Source organism: Jaculus jaculus, chromosome 4, assembly GCF_020740685.1.
Source record: "Jaculus jaculus isolate mJacJac1 chromosome 4, mJacJac1.mat.Y.cur, whole genome shotgun sequence".
NCBI lineage: Eukaryota > Metazoa > Chordata > Mammalia > Rodentia > Dipodidae > Jaculus > Jaculus jaculus.
In genome coordinates, this window is record NC_059105.1 from 115,697,219 (window position 1) to 115,716,530 (window position 19,312).

The following is a 19,312-nucleotide window of genomic DNA, read 5'->3' on the forward strand; positions in this document are numbered from 1 at the left end:
TAAAAGAATATACTCAACAAAGTATGAAAATCTGAAAGAAATGGATGATTTCCTTGATCTATATGAACTACGTAAATTAAATCAAAATGAGATTAATCACTTAATAGACCTATAACAAACATGGAGATCTGAACAGTTATCAATAATCTCCCAACTAAAAAAAGCCCAGGGCCAGATGGATTCATTGCGGAATTTTACCAGGCCTTTAAGAAAGAGATAACACCATTGCTTCTCAAGCTTTTCCAGGAAATAGAAAAAGAAGGAATTCTACCAATCTCCTTATATGAGGCCAGCATCACCCTGATACCAAAACCAGGCAAAGATAGAACAAAAAAAGAAAATTACAGACCAATCTCCCTCATGAACATAGATGCAAAAATTCTCAACAAAATATTGGCAAGCAGAATACAAGAGTATATCAAAAAGATCATTCACCCTGACCAAGTAGGCTTTATCCCAGAGATGCAGGGATGGTTCAACATACGCAAATCTATAAATGTAATACATTACATAAACGGGTTGAAGGACAAAAATCACATGATCATCTCATTAGATGCAGAGAAAGCATTTGACAAAATCCAACATCCCTTCATGATAAAGGTCCTACAGAGGCTGGGAATAGAAGGAACATATCTCAATATAATAAAGGCTATTTATGACAAGCCTACAGCCAACATATTACTAAATGGGGAAAAACTAGAAGCTTTTCCACTAAAATCAGGAACAAGACAAGGGTGTCCACTGTCCCCACTTTTATTTAATATAGTTTTGGAAGTCTTAGCCATAGCAATAAGGCAAGAGACACACATAAAAGGAATACAAATTGGAAAGGAAGAGATCAAGTTATCATTATTTGCAGATGACATGATTCTATACATAAAGGACCCTATAGACTCTACTAGCAAGCTGTTAGAGCTGATCAAAACCTACAGCAATGTAGCAGGATACAAAATAAATACCCAGAAATCTGTAGCTTTCATATATGCTAACAACAAACACACAGAGGATGAAATCAGAGAATCACTCCCATTCACAATTGCATCAAAAAAAAAATAAAGTACCTTGGAATAAACCTAACCAAGGAAGTAAAGAATCTTTACAATGAGAACTTTAAAACTCTCAAGTGAGAAATTGCAGAAGACACTAGAAAGTGCAGAAACATCCCTTGTTCCTGGCTTGGAAGAATCAATATTGTGAAAATGGCAATCTTACCTAAAGCAATCTACACATTTAATGCAATCCCTATCAAAATTCCCAAGGCTTTCTTCATGGAAATAGAAAAAACAATCCAAAAATTCATTTGGAATCACAAAAACCCTCGAATATCTAAAATAATACTGAGCAACAAAAAAGAGGCTGGTGGTATCACCATACCTGATTTTAACCTATACTATAGAGCCATAGTAACAAAAACAGCATGGTACTGGCACAAAAACAGACATGTAGATCAGTGGAACAGAATAGAGGACCCAGATGTAAGCCCAAGTAGCGATAGCCACCAGATATTCGATAAAAATGCCAAAAATACTCATTGGAGAAGAGACAGCCTCTTCAGCAAATGGTGTTGGGAAAACTGGATATATATCTGCAGAAGGATGAAAATAGATTCTTCTCTCTCGCCATGCACAAGAATTAAGTCCAAATGGATTCGAGACCTTAACATCAGGCCAGACTCTGAAACTGCTAGAGGAAAAAGTAGGGGAAACCCTTCAACATATTGGTCTTGGCAAAGACTTTCTGAATACAACCCCAATTGCTCAGGCAATAAAACCACAGATTAATCACTGGGACCTCATGAAATTACAAAGATTTTACACTGCAAAGGACACTGTGAAAAAAGCAAAGAGTCAACCTACAGAATGGGAAAAAATCTTTGCCAGCTATATATCTGATAGAGGATAAATATCTAGGATATACAAATAACTCAAAAAGTTAAATAATAAGGAATCAAACAAGCCAATCAAAAAATGGGCTATGGAGCTAAATAGAGCATTCTCATAGGAAGAAATAAGAATGGCACATAAGCATCTACAAAAATGTTCTACGTCACTAGTCATCAGGGAAATGCAGATTAAAACTACATTGAGATTCCATCTCACTCCTGTCAGATTGGCCACCATCATGAAAACAAATGATCATAAATGTTGGCGGGGATGTGGAAAAAGAGGAACCCTTCTACACTGCTGGTGGGAATGCAATCTGGTCCAGCCATTGTGCAAAACAGTGTGGAGGTTCATAAAACAGCTAAAGATTGATCTACCATATGAGCCAGCTATAGCACTCCTAGGCATATATCCAAAGGATTCATCTCATTTCCTTGGAAGTACGTGCTCAACCATGTTTATTGCTGCTCAATTTATAATAGCTGGGAAATGGAACCAGCCTAGATGTCCCTCAACTGATGAGTGGATAATGAAGATTAAAAAAAACAAAAAATTCTGAACCAAATAATTGGATTGTTTTAGGAGAAATTTTGGTCTACATAAACTTATCCGCCCTTGGCCACTGACCAAAGACTTCCCAGACTACTCTCGGTCAGTTGTGTAAATTGCTGTGTAAATAGAACTGTTTTATTTCAATGCACACTACATGTATGCAGGTATATACAGTGGTTGGTTTCCCTCATAACAGACATGCCACTACTGTATCCATTGGTGCATTTGTCCTGGCTGGCAAGGACACCTTCAAGTCTATACTTGCTCCAAACAGACAAGCTGCTGTTGTCTGTCTCCATTGCAGAAACATTGTGGTTTTGTTATGTCTATTATACCATAACCAGCCAGGCCAAATGCGCCAATGGATACAATAGTGGCATGTCTGTAAAATGACTCAGATCAACAACTTACACATCTGACTGAGAGCAGTCTGGACAGTCTTTGGTCAGTGGCCAAGGGAGGATATGTTTATCTAGACCCAAAGTTATCCTAAAAAATAAAACCACATTTATTTTATATATATACATATGTATATAATTTTTATATATTATATACATACATATACATATATATATATATACATATATATATATATATGTATATATATAAAATAGTTATTATATAAATAACCAGTATATAGCCATCTGAACAAAGTTTGGGCTAAAATTAGAAACTGAAATACAAGAAATCTACATTTTTCCTCCAACCTTAAGGTTTAGTCTCAATTTAGCACACATTTCACTTTCCCTTGATAACACTAGTTATGGACTATTACAAGGCAAGAGTGAGTGTTGCTTCACAACCTTTGTGGTCTTTCCATGTTTATCCCTAGAAATCTGTCTGTGCTCTGTGACTATTTTATTGCATTTACCATTTATTGCTGCAATGGTAAAAATTAATTATCATGAGTGTAAATTTTATAGTTTTGGACACTTTTAAAATAGATTCTACGTTATTCTATTCATGCAACAAGTTGACATGGTACTCACCCTTAATAGTCCAAATTATAGATGAGGAAGTTCAGAAGTTACGAAACCTGTCTGATTCTAAAACTTCATTTTTTTCTCCCCTGTCACATTTCCAGTGGGTTATTATATGTGTGTGTCGGGGGGGGGGGTTGTATTTGGAAAATACACTTTTGAATAGAAGTTTTCTTCTTTCAAAATCTGAACAAGCATACATGAAAAAATAATTTCTGTAGTAGAGAACAATTATAAGTAGAAATTATTTCTGAATATTTGGTAAATCTCAGAGCACCTAATAATATGCTGGGAACATAATTAAAAGCACTTTTTTAAGCTTATTTAAGTTTTCAGCAGTGAAGGGAGCCAATCAGAAACTCATAATTGGTCAAGGGCTGAAAATAAGTGGCTGATGAGTGATTGGCCTCAAGTGAGACATATTCATCACCACCTCCACAGCTCAAGGAACATAGCAGGAGATGGGGCAGAAAGAAAGTCAGATCTGGAGCATGGGGAGGAGTGCTGTGGAACTCTCTCAATCTGCACATGACAAGGCCATTGCACTCAGAAACTCACAACAGCTATGAGACCTGACCATGTTGGGGCCAGCCAACCTTTTGTTATGGATAGGGGAGGGGCGTGGGAGGCCACTTCCCTCCCTAGTGAGCTAAGAACAATTAAAGGTTGTGGGTGTGTTGTGGGGGGGAGGTAGCCATTCTGTTTTGTGGCATAGCCTCCGGTAAATGATGAGAAAGGAGGAGTACTTTAGGACTGTGGGGGGCTACATGAGGATAATGTGGATTCACATGACCAAAACATAATATAGATGCATGAAAACTTCCAAAATCTTTTTTTTTTTTTTTTTTTTAAAAGAGCAGGGTATTTTAATGGCACACCCAGAAGCCATAGATTGTTACTAGAAAATTTTTCAGCATCAGGGATGGGATATATTCCAGGGAGTTGTTGGCCGGTGTGGGGGCAGGGTGATGTTCCCAAAACAGTACAGGCCATTGCCGAGGCTATTGGTTTCCCACCAGGAACAGATGGTAAGTCTCTATTGCTGAAGACTCCACATACTTGGGCTGCAAGGGCACTGAGAAATCCTGCTGGAGCTGAACTGAAAACCTTTGTGTAGACCAGCTGAAAAGAGCTACAATGCATGCAGCTCTACAGGAGAGAGAAGTCGTCAGTGGAGATAAACAACAGTGGACACTGTACGTTTTAAGTTGGGCCAGCCAGGCCAAATGAGTCAATGGGTGCAAGAGTGACATGACTGTTATGGGGGAAGCCAGCCACTCCCTAGTTGGACTGAAGGCCACTCCACAGGAGGGAATACATGCCTGGTACTGAAAACCTACGATGGGGGAGCCCTAGGAGTGTAACACCTGCTGGTGTCTGGCTAAATGCATACATTATGCTCACCAAACTGACTAGTAAGCACTTTTCTTGATTAATGCTACTCTCACTTTCGTTAGAGAAGCTTCACTGTTTAGATGGTGGTGACCTCTGGGATGACTCAAAAGGCTGAGAAGAAGTGACAGAGGAGTGCTCAGTACTGAAACATTTCTATCACACCTTCAGGGTCCATTGTGGAAGAGGTGGTGGAAAGAATGTAAGAACCAGCAGAAGGGTAGGACTATTTACAATACATTCTTCCAGACACAAAATGGCCTGGATATCCATGACCCTGAAGTGCCTGGTAATATCTACACAAGACCCTCCTAATAGGAGGAAAAGATGATGACATCAAAATAAAAGAGAGACTAATTGAGAAGGGGAGGGGATATGATGGAGAGTGGAGTTACAAAGAGGAAAGTGGTGGGGGGAAAGGAATTATCATGGTTTGTTATCTATAATTATGGAAGTTGTCAATAAAAAGTTTTTTAAATTTATTTATGTTTAGAGACACACAGAGAGTGAGTTTGGGCACACCAGGGTCTCTAGCCACCATGTGCATCTGGCTTACGTGGGACCTGGAGAATTGAAACTGGGTCCTTAGGCTTCGTAGGCATGCGCCTTAACCGCTAAGCCATCTCTCCAGCTCTCAACAAAAAAGTTTCTCAAGCAGGTATTTTATAGTGGGCCAACTTTCCTAAAGATTGAAAAGAAAAAAACAAAGCTGGAGAACTAAATGTTAGTAAAGCATAGACTGATATAAACTGTGATCCAGTATTGGAGAAGTACAATTTGATTGAATATTTGTCGAAAGCACTTTGACACCATACATATACAGTCTAAAAATTGCACAATGTCTAAATATTCATTATGACACTGTTCCCAATAACCAAAAAACTAGAAACATCCAAATCCTGTCAAATAATGTTCATACAGACATCAAAGAATGCACATCAATAATGCAATGTCATTTATATAGATTATAACCAGCTTCCTTCACATTTTGTTTTGGAACAATATATAACAGTGTTAAAACTACTGATCAGTTTTTGTTTGGGACACTGTTGCCATTATGTATGGGTATACAACAAATGACCTCTGAATTTAGCATCTTAAAAGGATTAATCACCTCACACAGCCTCTGAGGGTTAGGAATCACAGCCTGTCTTTTGGGTTCTTCTAGACCCAGCTCTCTGATGACGTCTTGGACTAATTGGCTATTCAGCTCTCACAATCTATTAAGATTTGATGAGGGCTGGAGAAAACACTTCCAAGTTCATTTACATAGCTTCTATAAGAATTTTAGTTCCTTGCCACAGGGGCTGCTTTCCCAAAACTGAATTATTAAAAAGAGAGGGACAAGGACTGGAGAGATAGCTCATTAATTAAAGGTGTTTCCTCGTAAGCCTTCCAACCTGAGTTGATCCTCTTCTACACCCACATAAATCTAGATGCAAAGTGGTACACATGTCTGTGATCCCAATAAATCTGGAAGCTCAGGAGCCAGTTAGACTGGTGCACACAGGGACCTCATGTGTTCTAAATACTTGGTGGCAATTTGGGAAGTGGGACCTTACTGGAGGAGGTGTGTAACTGGGGGCAGAGGTTTATTAGCCCAGTTCCAAGCCCAGTACTGAGACTTACTCCACCCATATACATGACAGCTTCCTGCTTGTGCCACACTTTGCCCCCAGTTGTCCTTCCCCTCAAAACAGAAAGCCAAAATAAGTGCTTTCCTCCCATTAGCTGCTTTTGATAAGGTGTTTTGTCCCAGCAAACAGAAGGTAACCAGAGGATATAGTAACATCCTTTGACCTCAACATACATGCCATGTGCATACATAAATATACACACAAATTTTAAAAAGACAAGGTAGAACAGAAAGAAGGAAGATGGGAGAGGGAGAGAGTAAAAGGGAGAGAGGGAAGGAGAAAGGAAACCCAGCCACAGTATCTTTAGTAGCCCAAAGTGAAGACACCATCGCTTTGGTGTGCTGTAACCTTGGTGTGACTACTACAAGGGCATGACTACCAGGATGAGGGATCACTGAAGGCCATTTGGGATTCTGGCTAACACAGCTCGTCCTCGTGCTTCGCCCACTCTGAAATCAGTAGGGTAACTACTGGTAGTTTCTTAATTAGGACTTGCCCTACTTGAACCTTGAATGTTTACTCTCTGTGGTTCTGGGCCCTTGAGTCTTTCCTCTGAGACAGTCTTCATTTTTCATGAAAAGCAGCACATATCTATGACTGGGTGCTTTTCTCAGTCTGTTTCCTGACTGGGAGTTTGTGGCTCAAAGGTTCTGTTTTGTACTATCTTAATGCCTTGCAATATATGCTAGAGGCAGTTAGACAGAATTCTCTTTAAAACTTTGTGCATCTCCCATGAATCTCTTTGCAACATGAGCCAATTACAGAAGAGCCACATCCACACATCTCTTTGACATTAGGCCCTGGGGTGTTGAGATGGCTTTAGGACAATGCCTTTAATCTTCCTAGAAGCTCTACAGTTGATTAAGACGGTCTGTGAAGAATTACCTTGATCTCGTCAACAAGTCTTTTGTCTTTTGCTTGACTGAAGACTCACCTCTGACCTTTCAATTCTTAAAGGGTTTTAAAGTCATATTTGGGGCTTTACCTTTAGATCAGGTATTCCTGAGAGTGTCCTAGATTATGTATTTGCTAGGAAGCTGTCTATTTTGTGCAGTCCATTGGAGAAGGTCAGTTGTCCTCTTCTGCTCTTCACACTGCTTCCTGGATAGAGTCGCCCTGAATCTGGAGCTGTCATTTTTAATAAGACCTGGCTGACCAGCAAGCCCGGCTGCTTTCTAGTCTCTGCTCCCCACAGGACTGGCATTACAGGTGTGGGTGGCCATACCCAGATATGTGTATGGGTGTGGGGGATAGTGCTCAGATGGTCGCAGGTCCTCCTGCTTCTGTGGAAAGTATTCTTACCCTCTGTGCCACTTGTTTCAAAGCCTTTTACAGAAAAAACTACTGTTTACTGTTATGAGTTAACTTATATCTTCCGCAAAGATACATTGAGGAACTGACCTCCAGTACCTGTGAACATGACCTGCTTTTGAGATAGGGGCTTTGAAGACGTAACCAAGATGTGGTACTTAGGGTGACCATGGCTCCAATATGACTGCTGTCTTCCTAGAAGGAAGAGACACCAGGGACAGCAACAGGGCACCCATCTGCATACTAATAAGAGCCCAATGAGGAGAGCACTTTGACCTTGGAGTTCTATCTTCCCCAAATGTGAGAAAATGAATTCTGAATATGTAAGGCACTCAAGCCTGTGGTATTTTCTTACGGCAGCTTGACCTTATTAATGTATCAACATTCTGAAAGATATCTGAAACTATCTTTGTCCAAGAAGTATTTACTCATCTTCTTTTAAAGAACATCTTTTTTTTTCTTTTTTTTTATGTGAAGAACAAGTCTCAATGCCTCATCTTTGTTTTGAGGCATACAATTATATATCAATGTATAAATAGCACTGGGATCTGTTTATGAGCACTATGTATATAATTAGAGTTGTTACTAATCTAACACAACAGTCTATGCTTTCAGTGGAAGGACTGACACTTCCTGCAAGACCCTGTTCTTTTTTTTAAATTTTATTGACAACTTTCATAACTATAGACAATAAACTTTAGTAATTCCCTTCCCCCACGACTTTCTCCTTTGAAACTCCACTCTCCATCACATCCCCTCCCCCTCTCAATCAGTCTCTCTTTTATTTTGATATCATGACCTTTTCCTCCTATTATGAAGGTCTTGTGTAGGTAGTGTCAGGCACTGTGAGGCCATGGAGATCCAGGCCATTTTGTGTGTGAAAGAGTGCATTGATGGAGTTCTCCCATCCTTTGGCTCTTACATTCTTTCTACCATCTCTTTCACAATGGACCCTGAGCCTTGGAAAGTATAATAGATGTTTCAGTGCTGAGCACTCCTCTGTCACTTCTTCTCAATACTATGGTGCCTTCTGAGTCATCCCAGAGGTTGTTGCCATCTGAAGAGAAGCTTCACTAACCAAAAGTGAGAGTAGCATTAATATATGGGTATGGACATTAAGAGAAGTGCCTACCGGGAAGTTTAGTGAGCATAATATATGCATTTAACCAGACACCAGCAGTCATTACACCCCTAGAGCTCATGACCTCCCCTGTCATAGGTTTTCAGTATCAGGCATGCATTCCCTCCCATAGAGTAGGCCTCCAGCCCAATTAGAGGGCAGTTAATTTCCCCCATAACAGGCATGCCACTATTGCACCCATTGACTCATTTGGCCTGGCTGGCCAAACTCAAAGTTTACAATGTCCACTGTTGTTTATCTCCACGATGGTTTCTCTCTCGTAGAACTGCATGCAATGTAGCTTTTTTCAGCTTTCCATCAGCTTGTCTACATGGAGGAGGTTTTCAGTTCAGCTCCAGCAAGATTTCTCAGTGACCTTGCAGCCCAAGCATGTGGAGTCTTTAGCAATAGGGTCTTACCATCTATTTACAGAAGGAAACCAAAAGCCATGGCCTGTAATGTAATGGGGGCATCAGTGACTTCCCTGGCCAACAACTCACTGGAAAGTATCCCATTCCTAGTACTGAAAGTTTTCTAGTAAAAATCTATGGCTTCTGGGTGTGCCATTGTCCAAAAATGTAGGTTTTCATATGACATATTCATACCCTCTTAGATTTTGGTTGACCCTCTCCCACACTTCTTTTACTCAATTTCTTCCCCTGGCCTCACTTAGGCCTTTCGAATCCCAGTAATCTGTTTATCTACTTACATATTTACAACACCATCCCATTAAGTCCTCCCTCTCTTATGGCCCCTTTCTAGCTTACTGGCCTCTGCTAATGAGTTTTATTCAAACTCACATACAAGTTTAAACATTTGTAGGTAGGATCCACATATGAGGGAGGACATGCAGACCTTGGCTTTCTGGACCTGGGTTACCTCACTAAGTATAATCCTTTCCAGATCCATCCATTTCCTTGAAAATTTCATTTTTCTTAACCACCAAATAGAACTCCATTGTATAAATGTACCATATCTTCATTATTCACTCGTCAGTTGAGGGACAGCTAGGCTGGTTCCACTTCCTAGCTACTGTGAAAAGAGTGGCAATAAACCTGGATGTGAAAATATCTGTAAAGTAGTGAGATGAGTTCTTAGGATATATTAGGCCCTGTTTTTAATCTAATTGTTCATCTTCCCACTTGGGAGCTGGAGAGATTTCAGCCTTTCCAGGAAGTCATGAGAAGCTGCCTTGCTAAATTTATTGTGGATTGAATTAAGGGATCACATTGTGATGGAATGTTGTTTGCAAGGAATTACCAGATCAAGGCAGTTCTAGATCAGAGCATGCACTTTTAGGGCCAAAGAGGAGCACTTGTACTCAAATTAGAGACAAAGGTGATATCACAATTAATGAGAACCAGATTTGGGGAAACAATCCTAGAGAAACTCTCAAACCAAGGAGCAATTGGCAGTGGGAGCCTTTAAAATAGCCATCTCCACCCAAGCACAGAACACACTTGAATGACCATTAAGAACATGCTTTTTGGTTTGTTCTCTGCTCTGCATCCTAGCACATACACTTCTGGCCACTTATCTTCTTTGCTTTGTTTTCTACAGAGTTAGAAAATAAGCCTCTTATGTTCTTCCAGTTTAATGAAATACATATTGAACTTATGTTTCTGTAATTAGTAAAATCAAAACAAAACAAGGTCTTTTGCCTACTTAGAAATTAAAGGAAGAAACTCAGCATGTTCGTACTTTTTTTTGTTAACATTTGCCATGATTATAAAAAGTATCCCATGGTAATACCCCCCCCACCACTTTTCACTTTGAAATTCCATTCTCCATCATACCCCCTCCCCCTCTCAATCAGTCTCTCTTTTATTTTGATGTCATGGTCTTTTCCTCCTCTTATGAGGGTCTTGTGTAGGCAGTGTCAGGCACTATGAGGTCAAGGATATCCAGGCCATTTTATGTCTGGAGGGAGCATGTTGTACGGAGTCCTACCCTTCCTTTGGTTCTTATATTCTTTCTGTAACCTCTTCCACATTAGACCCTGAACCTTGGAAGGTGTGGTTGAGATGTTATTCACTACTCCAGTCACTTCTTTCCAGCACTATACCTTCTGAGTCATCCCAAAGTCACTGCCATTTGAAAACAGAAGATTCTCTACCCAAAGTGAGAGTATCATTAATATAAGGGTATAGTTATTAAGAGAAGAGCTTACTGGGCAGTTTGATAAGCATACTATATACATTTTTCCAGACATCAGCAGATGTTACACCCCTAGGGCTCATGACTACCCCTGTTTTAAGTTTTCAGTATCAGAGATGTGTTCCCCCCATGGAGCAGGCCTCCAGTCCAATTGGAGGGCAGTTGGTTTCCACCATGACAGATGTGCCACTATTGTACCCGTTGGCTCATTTGGCCAATTATAAGGCTTGCAGTGTCCACTGTTGAGTATCTTCATTGGTGGTATCTCTTTCTCCCATTGAACTACATGTAGAATGGCTCCTTCCAGTTTTCTGTCATCTGGTCTACATGGAGGAGGTTATCACCTCAGTTCCAGCAGGATTTCTCAGTGGCCTTTCAGCCCAAGTATGTGAAGTCTTCAGCAATAGGGTCATACCATCTATTCCTGGTGGGAAACCAAGGGCATCGGCAATGGCCAATGTTTTGGGGCATCAGGGACCTCCCTGGCCAACAACTCACTGGAGGTATCCCATCCCTGGCAATGAAAATTTTCTAATAACAATCTATGGCTCCTGAGTGTTCCATTGTCCAAAACTGGAGGATGCCATATGATTTATTTGCATACTCTTAGATTTTGATTAGCCCTCCCTCCACCTTTCCTTTACTCAATCTCTTCCCCTGACTTCACTTTGGGACTTTTCACCCTGTTAATCTATTCTACTTGCATATATACAATACCACCCTATTAAGTACTCTCATCCCTTCCTTTCTTTTCCCTTTACATCTCCTTTTTAACTTACTGACCTCTGCTACTGAGTTTTTTCCTTCTCACACAGAAGCCCAATCATCTGTAGCTAGGATCCACATATGAGGGAGAATATGCGGTGCTTGGCTTTCTGGACCTGGGTTACCTCACTTAGTATAATCCTTTCCAGATCCATCCATTTTCATACAAATTTCATAACTTCATTTTTCTTTGCCACTGAATAGAACTCCATTGTATAAATGTGCCACATCTTTATTATCCACTCATCAGTTGAGGGACATCTAGGCTGGTTCTATTTCCCAGATATTATGAATAGAGCAGCAATAAATATGGTTGAGCACGTACTTCTAAGGAAATGAGATGAGTCCTTAGGATATATGCCTAGGAGTGCTATTCCTGGGTCATATGGTAGATAAATTTTTAGCTGTCTTCTGAACCTCCACACTGATTTCCACAATGGCTAGACCAGATTGCATTCCCACCAGCAGTGTAGAAGATTTCCTCTTTTTCAACATCTCTGCCAGAATTTATGATCATTTGTTTTCATGATGGTAGCCAATCTGACAGGAGATGGAATCTCAATCTAGTTTTAATATGCATTTCCCTGATGACTAGTGACGTAGAACATTTTTTTAAATGCTTATATGCCATTTGTATTTCTTCCTTTGAGAACTCTCTATTTAGCTCCATAGCCCATTTTTTAATTGGCTTGTTTTACTTCTTATTATTTAACTTTTTGAGTTCTTTGTGTATCCTACATATTAATCCTCTATCAGATATATAGCTGGCAAAGATTTTTTCCCATTCTGTAGGTTGCCTCTTTGCTTTATTCACAGTGTCCTTTGCACTACAAAAATCTTTGTAATTTCACAAGGTCCCAGTAATTAATGTGTGGTTTTATGGCCTGAGCAATTGGGGTTATATTCAGAAAGTCTTTGCCAAGACCAATATGTTGAAGGGTTTCCTGTACTTTTTCCTCTAGCAGTTTCAGAGTTTCAGGTCTGATGTTAAGGTCTTTAGTTCATTTGGATTTAATTCTTGTGCATGGAGAGAGAGAAGAATCTATTTTCTTCCTTCTACAGTTACATATCCAGATTTCCCAACACCATTTGCTGAAGAGGATGTCTTTTCTCCAATGAGTGTTTTTGGCATGTTTATCGAATAACAGGTGGCTATAGCTGACTGGACTTATATCTGGGTACTCTATTCTGTTCCATTCATCTACATATCTGCTTTTGTGCCAGTACCATGCTGTTACTATGCATGTTACTATGGCTTTGTAGTATAGGTTAAAATCAGGTATGGTGATACCTCCTGACTTATTTATGTTGCTCAGTATTATTTTAGGTATCTGAGGATTTTTTGTGATTCCAAATGAATTTTTGGATTGTTTTTTCTATTTCCATGAAGAATACCTTTGGAATTTTGGTAGGGATTTCACTAAATGTGTAGATTGCTTTTGGTAAGATTGCCATTTTCACAATATTGATTCTTCCAATCCAGGAACAAGGGATGTTTTTCCATTTCCTAGTGTCTTCTGCAATTTCTCATTTGAGTGTTTTATAGTTTTAATTGTAGAGATCCTTTACTTCCTTGGTTAGGATTATGCCAAGCTACTTTATTTTCTTTGATGCAATTGTGAATGTGAGTGATTCTCTGATTTCATCTTCTGTATGTTTGTGATTAGCATTTAGGAATGCTATTGATTTCTGTGTATTTATTTTGTGTCCTGCTACATGTCTGTAGGTGTTTATCAGCTCTAACACTTTGCTGGTAGAGTCTTTAGGGTCCTTTATATATGGAATCATGTCATTTGCAAATAATAACTTGATTTCTTCCTTTCCAATTTGTATTCCTTTTATGTGTGTCTCTTGCCTTATTGCTATGGCTAAGATTTCCAGTACTATATTAAATAAAAGTGGGGACAGTGGACACCCTTGTCTTGTTCCTGATTTTAGTGGAAAAGCTTCCAGTTTTTCCCCATTTAGTAATATGTTGGCTGTAGGCTTGTCATAAACAGCCTTTATTATTTTGAGAGATGTTCCTTCTATTCCCAGTCTCTGTAGGAAATTTATCATGAATGGATGTTGGATTTTGTCAAACACTTTCTCTGTGTCTAATGAGATGATCATATGATTTTTGTCCTTCAGTGCATTTATATAATGTGTTACATTTATTGATTTGCATATATTGAACCATCCCTGCATCTCTGGGATAAAGCCTACTTGGTCAGGGTGAATGATCTTTCTGATACATTCTTGTATTCTGTTTGCCAATATTTTGTTGAGAATTTTTGCATCTATGTTCATGAGGGAGATTGGCCTGTAATTTTCCTTTTTTTTTTTTTTTTTTTTCTATATTTGCCTGGTTTTGGTATCAGGGTGATGCTGGCCTCATAAAGGGAGTTTGGGAGAATTCTTTTTCTATTTACCGGAAAAGCTTAAGGAGCAATGGTGTTAGCTCTTCCTTAAGGGTCTGGTAAAATTCAGCAGTGAATCCATCTGGGCCTAGGCATTTTTTAGTTGGGAGATTACTGATAACTGTTCAGATCTCCATGTTTGTTATAGGTCTACTTAAGTGATTAATCTCATCTTGATTTAATTTAGGTAGGTCATATAAATCAAGGAAATCATCCATTTCTTTCAGATTTTCATACTTTGTGGGGTATATGCTCTTATAGTATGTCCCTATGATTTTTTGAATTTCTCTGGCATCTGTTGTGACGTTACTTTTTTCATCTCTAATTTTATTAATTTGTGTCTCTTCTCTCTTTCTTTTGGTCAGATTTGCTAAAGGTTTATCAATCTTGTTTATCCTTTCAAAGAACCAACTCTTTGTTTCATTGATTCTTTGGATTTTTTTGTTGTTGTTCTATTTAATTAATTTCTGCCCTAATCTTTATTTTTTCTTCCTGTGTACTGATTTTTGATTTGCCTTGTTCTTCTTTTTCCAAGGCTTTAAGGTGAAGCATCAGGTCTTTTACTTGTGACCTTTCTAATTTCTTAATATAGGCACTTCAGGCTATAAATTTATCTCTTAGGACTGCCTTCATTATGTCCCAGAGATTTTGGTATGTTGTGTTCTCATTATCATTGGACTCTATAAATTTTTTTATTTCCTTCTTGATTTCTTCATTGTCCCATTCATCATTTAGTAGTGTGTTGTTTAATTTCCATGATTTTGTGTATGCTCTACAGCCTTTCTTGCTACTGATTTGTAGTTTCTTTCCATTGTGGTCAGATAGAATGCAGGGAATTATTTCAGTTTTCCTGAAATTTGTTAAGATTTTTTTGTGTCCTAATATATGGCCTATTTTAGAGAATGTTCCATTTGCTACTGAAAAGAATGTATATTCTGCAGCCTTTGGATGAAATGTCCTGTATATATCTGTTAGGTCCATTCCTTCTATGACCTCATTTAGTCCAGATGCCTCTCCATTTATTTTTTCCCAGGATGACCTGTCAATTGATGAGAGTATGGTGTTAAAGTCACCCACCACCACTGTGTTTGGTGTTATCTGTGACCTTAGTTCTAATAGTGTTTGTTTGATGAATTTGGGAGACCCCATGTTAGGGCATATATATTTAGGATTGTAATGTCCTCCTATTGGAGGGTGCCTTTAATCAATTTATAGTGACCTTCCTATGTTTCTTAACTAATGTTGTACTGAAGTCTACCTTGTCAGATATTAGGATAGCAACCCCTGTTTGTTTTCTAGGTCCATTTGCTTGAAACACCATTTTCCAACCTTTCACCCTAAGATAGTGTCCATGCTTTGTAGAAAGGTGCGTTTCTGGGAGGCAACAAATTGAAGGATCCTGCTTTTTAACCCAGTCTGCAAACCTATGCCTTTTGGTTGGGGCACCTAGGCCACTGATATTAAGAGGTAATATTGAAAGTGTGTATTCATTTTTGCCATTTTTGTGGTTCTTCCAGTTTTACCTTTGCTCTCTTGTGTTAACTAGTATTTGAGTATTATTTTTTCCCAGTTCCTTATATGTGTTCTTTTTTCTTCAGCATGGAGGATTCTTTCAAGTATTTTCTATAGAGTTGGTTTTGTCTTCAAATACTCCTTTAGCCTGCTTTTGTCATGGAATGTGCTTATTTCTCTATCTATTTGAATGGATAGTTTTGCAGGATAAAGTAACCTTGGTTGACAGTTGTTATGTTTCAGGACTGTTATATCAGTCCAAGCCCTTCTGGCTTTTAAAGTTTTTGTTGAGTAATCTGCTGTAATCCTGATAGGCTTGCCTTTGTAGGTAACTTGAGTTTTGTCCCACTTTTTTCAATATTTTTTCTTTGGTTTGTGTGTTTGTTAGTTTGATTATAATATGGTGAGGAGAGGTTCTTTCCAGGTTTTGTCTGGCTGGGGTTCTAAAGGCTTCCTGTATCTGCATTGGCACCTCTTTCCCAATTTCGGGGAAGTTTTCTTCTATTATTTTGTTGAAGATGCCTACTATGCCTTTGTAGTGAAATTCTTCTCCTTCTACTATGCCCTGAATTCTTATGTTCGATCTTTACATGGTGTCCCAAATATCTTGAAATTCCCACTCATACTTTTCTATTAGTTTGTCTTTCTCTTTGTTGGCCTGTATTAGATCTGCCACCTGGTCTTCTAGCTTAGATATTCTGTCCCCTCCTTCATCCATACTACTGGTGAGATTTTCTACAGAGTTTCTTATTTCATTAACTGTGTTCGTTATTGCTAGTAATTCTGACTGATTTTTATTTCTTTATTTCTACTTCCTTATTTCTGTCTAGTATTGACCTCTTTATTTCATTAAATTTGTATCCTATGTTTTCTTTGATTCCTTTGATTTCCTCTTTGATTTCTTCTTTGACTTTGTTGAACATATTTATAATCATTCTTTTCAACTCTTTCTCAGGCATTTCCTCTAACTTGTTCTCACTGGAGGTCATTTCTGATGTATTAATACTTCTTGGTGGATTTATATTGTCTTGATTTTTGGTGTTTCTGGTGTTATAATGTGTATATTTTTGCATCCTGGATTATTTAATGATTGGATTTTCTAGTTAGCTGGGTATTATCAGATGTATCAGATAATCTGATGTTACATAACTTCAGCATAGGAGTTTAGGGCATTAGGTGTGACTCTGAAGACTCTCAGAGTATTTGTCCACAAGTAGGAATTATGACAACCAGATCCTCTAACTGTCCCTTAGACTGTGTGGTGCCTCACCCATACCCTTAATCCTGACAATAAGGAGGTTAAGATTTCTGATCTGTTGAGGGTTCCAAGTCAGCTTGTGACCAGGTGAGACCCTTCCCTGCTATAATCCCAGTTACCTCTGCTCCTGCTTGGGTCCTGCTGTGGGCTCAAGTTGCCGTGGCTGGGTCCCGGGACCACTGCTCTGTTCGCTGGAGCTGGGCACAGGCGGTGGGGGAGGGGAGGGAGCCGCAGCTGCTCTGGTTCTCTCGCTGTTCCACGTGTTCTTCTACCTCATGGTCTGCTCCTCCGTTGTTCACTGCCGCTCTCCCTTCACATTTCTTGAGTTTGCAGAGAGCACTGGTGTGAGTGGAAAATCCCTTCACCTGGCTTTTCCTGCTGCTCAAGCCGAGCCTGGCGGCTTTTGCCGATGCTACTGCTGTAATTGCCTGACCTGCCGGAACTGCTTCTGCCAGCCTGTGCGGGCTCTGGATGCTCTGGATCTCTTCTACTTTCCACTGCCATTTCAATTTCCTATACACCTCACTTTTTAGTAAAAGTGTGTATTTTGCTTAGGATTTTTTTTATTTTGGCTTTTTCCTCCCTAAGCTGCTTTGGCTTGGGACCAATGCCACCATCTTAAATGGAAGTCCGGTACTTTACTTTTCATCTTACTTAAAAAGAAAAATAGCATGGGGTGGAAAAATGGCTCCGTGAGTAAAAGCACTTGCTGTGCAAGCCTGACCACCAGAGTTCAGATTCCTCAAGCACATATAAAGCCAGACACAGTGGTGCACACATCTGTGAAGCTATGATGAGGTGGGAGCTAGAGTCAGAAGGGTCCCTAAGATTGTGGCCAGCTAATCTGGCATTTGCAGTGGTGACCTACAAGAGAGACCCTGTCTCAAACAAGGTGAAAGGCAAGGACCACACCCTGCGGTTGTCTTCCGACCTCTGCACATGAGCTGAGGCATGTGAGCACCCCTGCTCCACACACATGTGTCATCCACAACACACACACAACAATAGTATAAAACCAATTCATTATAAAACTAGTCAAGTTCTTTTATTAACATTCACTTATTCACTCTTCAAAAAAAAAAAAACAGTTTGAATTTGTATTAGTAATTCTGTTTCATCATTGTGACTAAATATCTGCCAAGAAACAACTTAGAGGAAGGTTTATTTCAGCTCACAGTTTCTTGCTGGGGCAGGTGTGGCTGAATGGTCTCCTGCTGTGGCCACCAGAGCTTTTGGCTTCCCTTGTTGCTTTTATACTTCCACAGTCAGGAAGCAGAGACAAAGAGCAATTCTAGCATTCACCCAGTTTTGTCCTTTCCCCTTTCATTCATTCTGGGCCTATGGCCCATTGGCCTGTGCCATCCACATTTGGGGGTGTGAGGGGGTCTTCCCTTCTCAGTTAATCCCCTTTGGTTGGAAAGATTCTCAAAGACATCCTCAGAGCAGAAGTGTGTCTCCTAGGTGATTCTCATTACAGTCAAGTTGACAATGCAGATTAATCATCACAGTGTTTTATATCCAATTTTATGATCTTAAAAACACATATGCACATACTTACAGGGACCATCAATATTTTTATAACCTTATTTTCTGACGTTTTTATTTTGTTTTTTGAGGTAGGGTCTTCACTCTAGTCCAGGCTGACCTGGAATTCACTATGGAGTCTCAGGGTGGCCTCAAACTCATGGCGATCCTCCTACCTCTGCTTCCCAAGTGCTGGGATTAAAGGCACGCGCCATCATGCCTGGCTTATTTTCTGATTTTGGACTAATTAATTTTGGTTCTTTTAAATGCTCACCACATAAATTTTTGAATGAAGTTTTCAAGAAAGTCATGAGTGAACTAATTTCTGGTCCTTAGATATCTGTAAATGTTGCCTGTACCAAGTGAATTGCCTAACTAGGATTGTATACATAGATTATGAAGTTGTCACTTCAGAAAAAGGCAAATTAGTCCATTTTGGAGCTAGTAAATGAAGACTAAAGCTAGCTTAAATATGTCCACTTTTGATTAAAATATTTTTCTATCTGGTTATCTACATAATAGTCTCTTTATTCTAGATTTTCAGGATGTGAGGTTTAATACTCATTGTCAACTTGACTGATTTTAGAATCACCATGAAAACACATCACTGGGTATGTCTATGAGAGTGTTTCCAGAAAAGCTGAGGAAGGAAGGCCCACCCTGAATAGAGGTGGCACTATTTCATTGGCTGGGTTCCCAGATTGAATAAAAAGAGGAAGTGAGAGCCGGAGGTGGTGGCGCACGCCTTTAATCCCAGCACTCAGGAGGCAGAGGTATAAGGATCACTGTGAGTTCAAGGCCCCTCTGAGCCTACATAGTGAA

At 39.4% G+C, this 19,312-nt stretch overlaps 1 protein-coding gene across 1 annotated transcript in view; it reads right to left on the reverse strand.

The window, feature by feature from the left end:
- The window catches only part of Acoxl (acyl-CoA oxidase like), a 396,521-nt gene that overhangs the window by 110,551 nt on the left and 266,658 nt on the right, over positions 1-19,312 (reverse strand).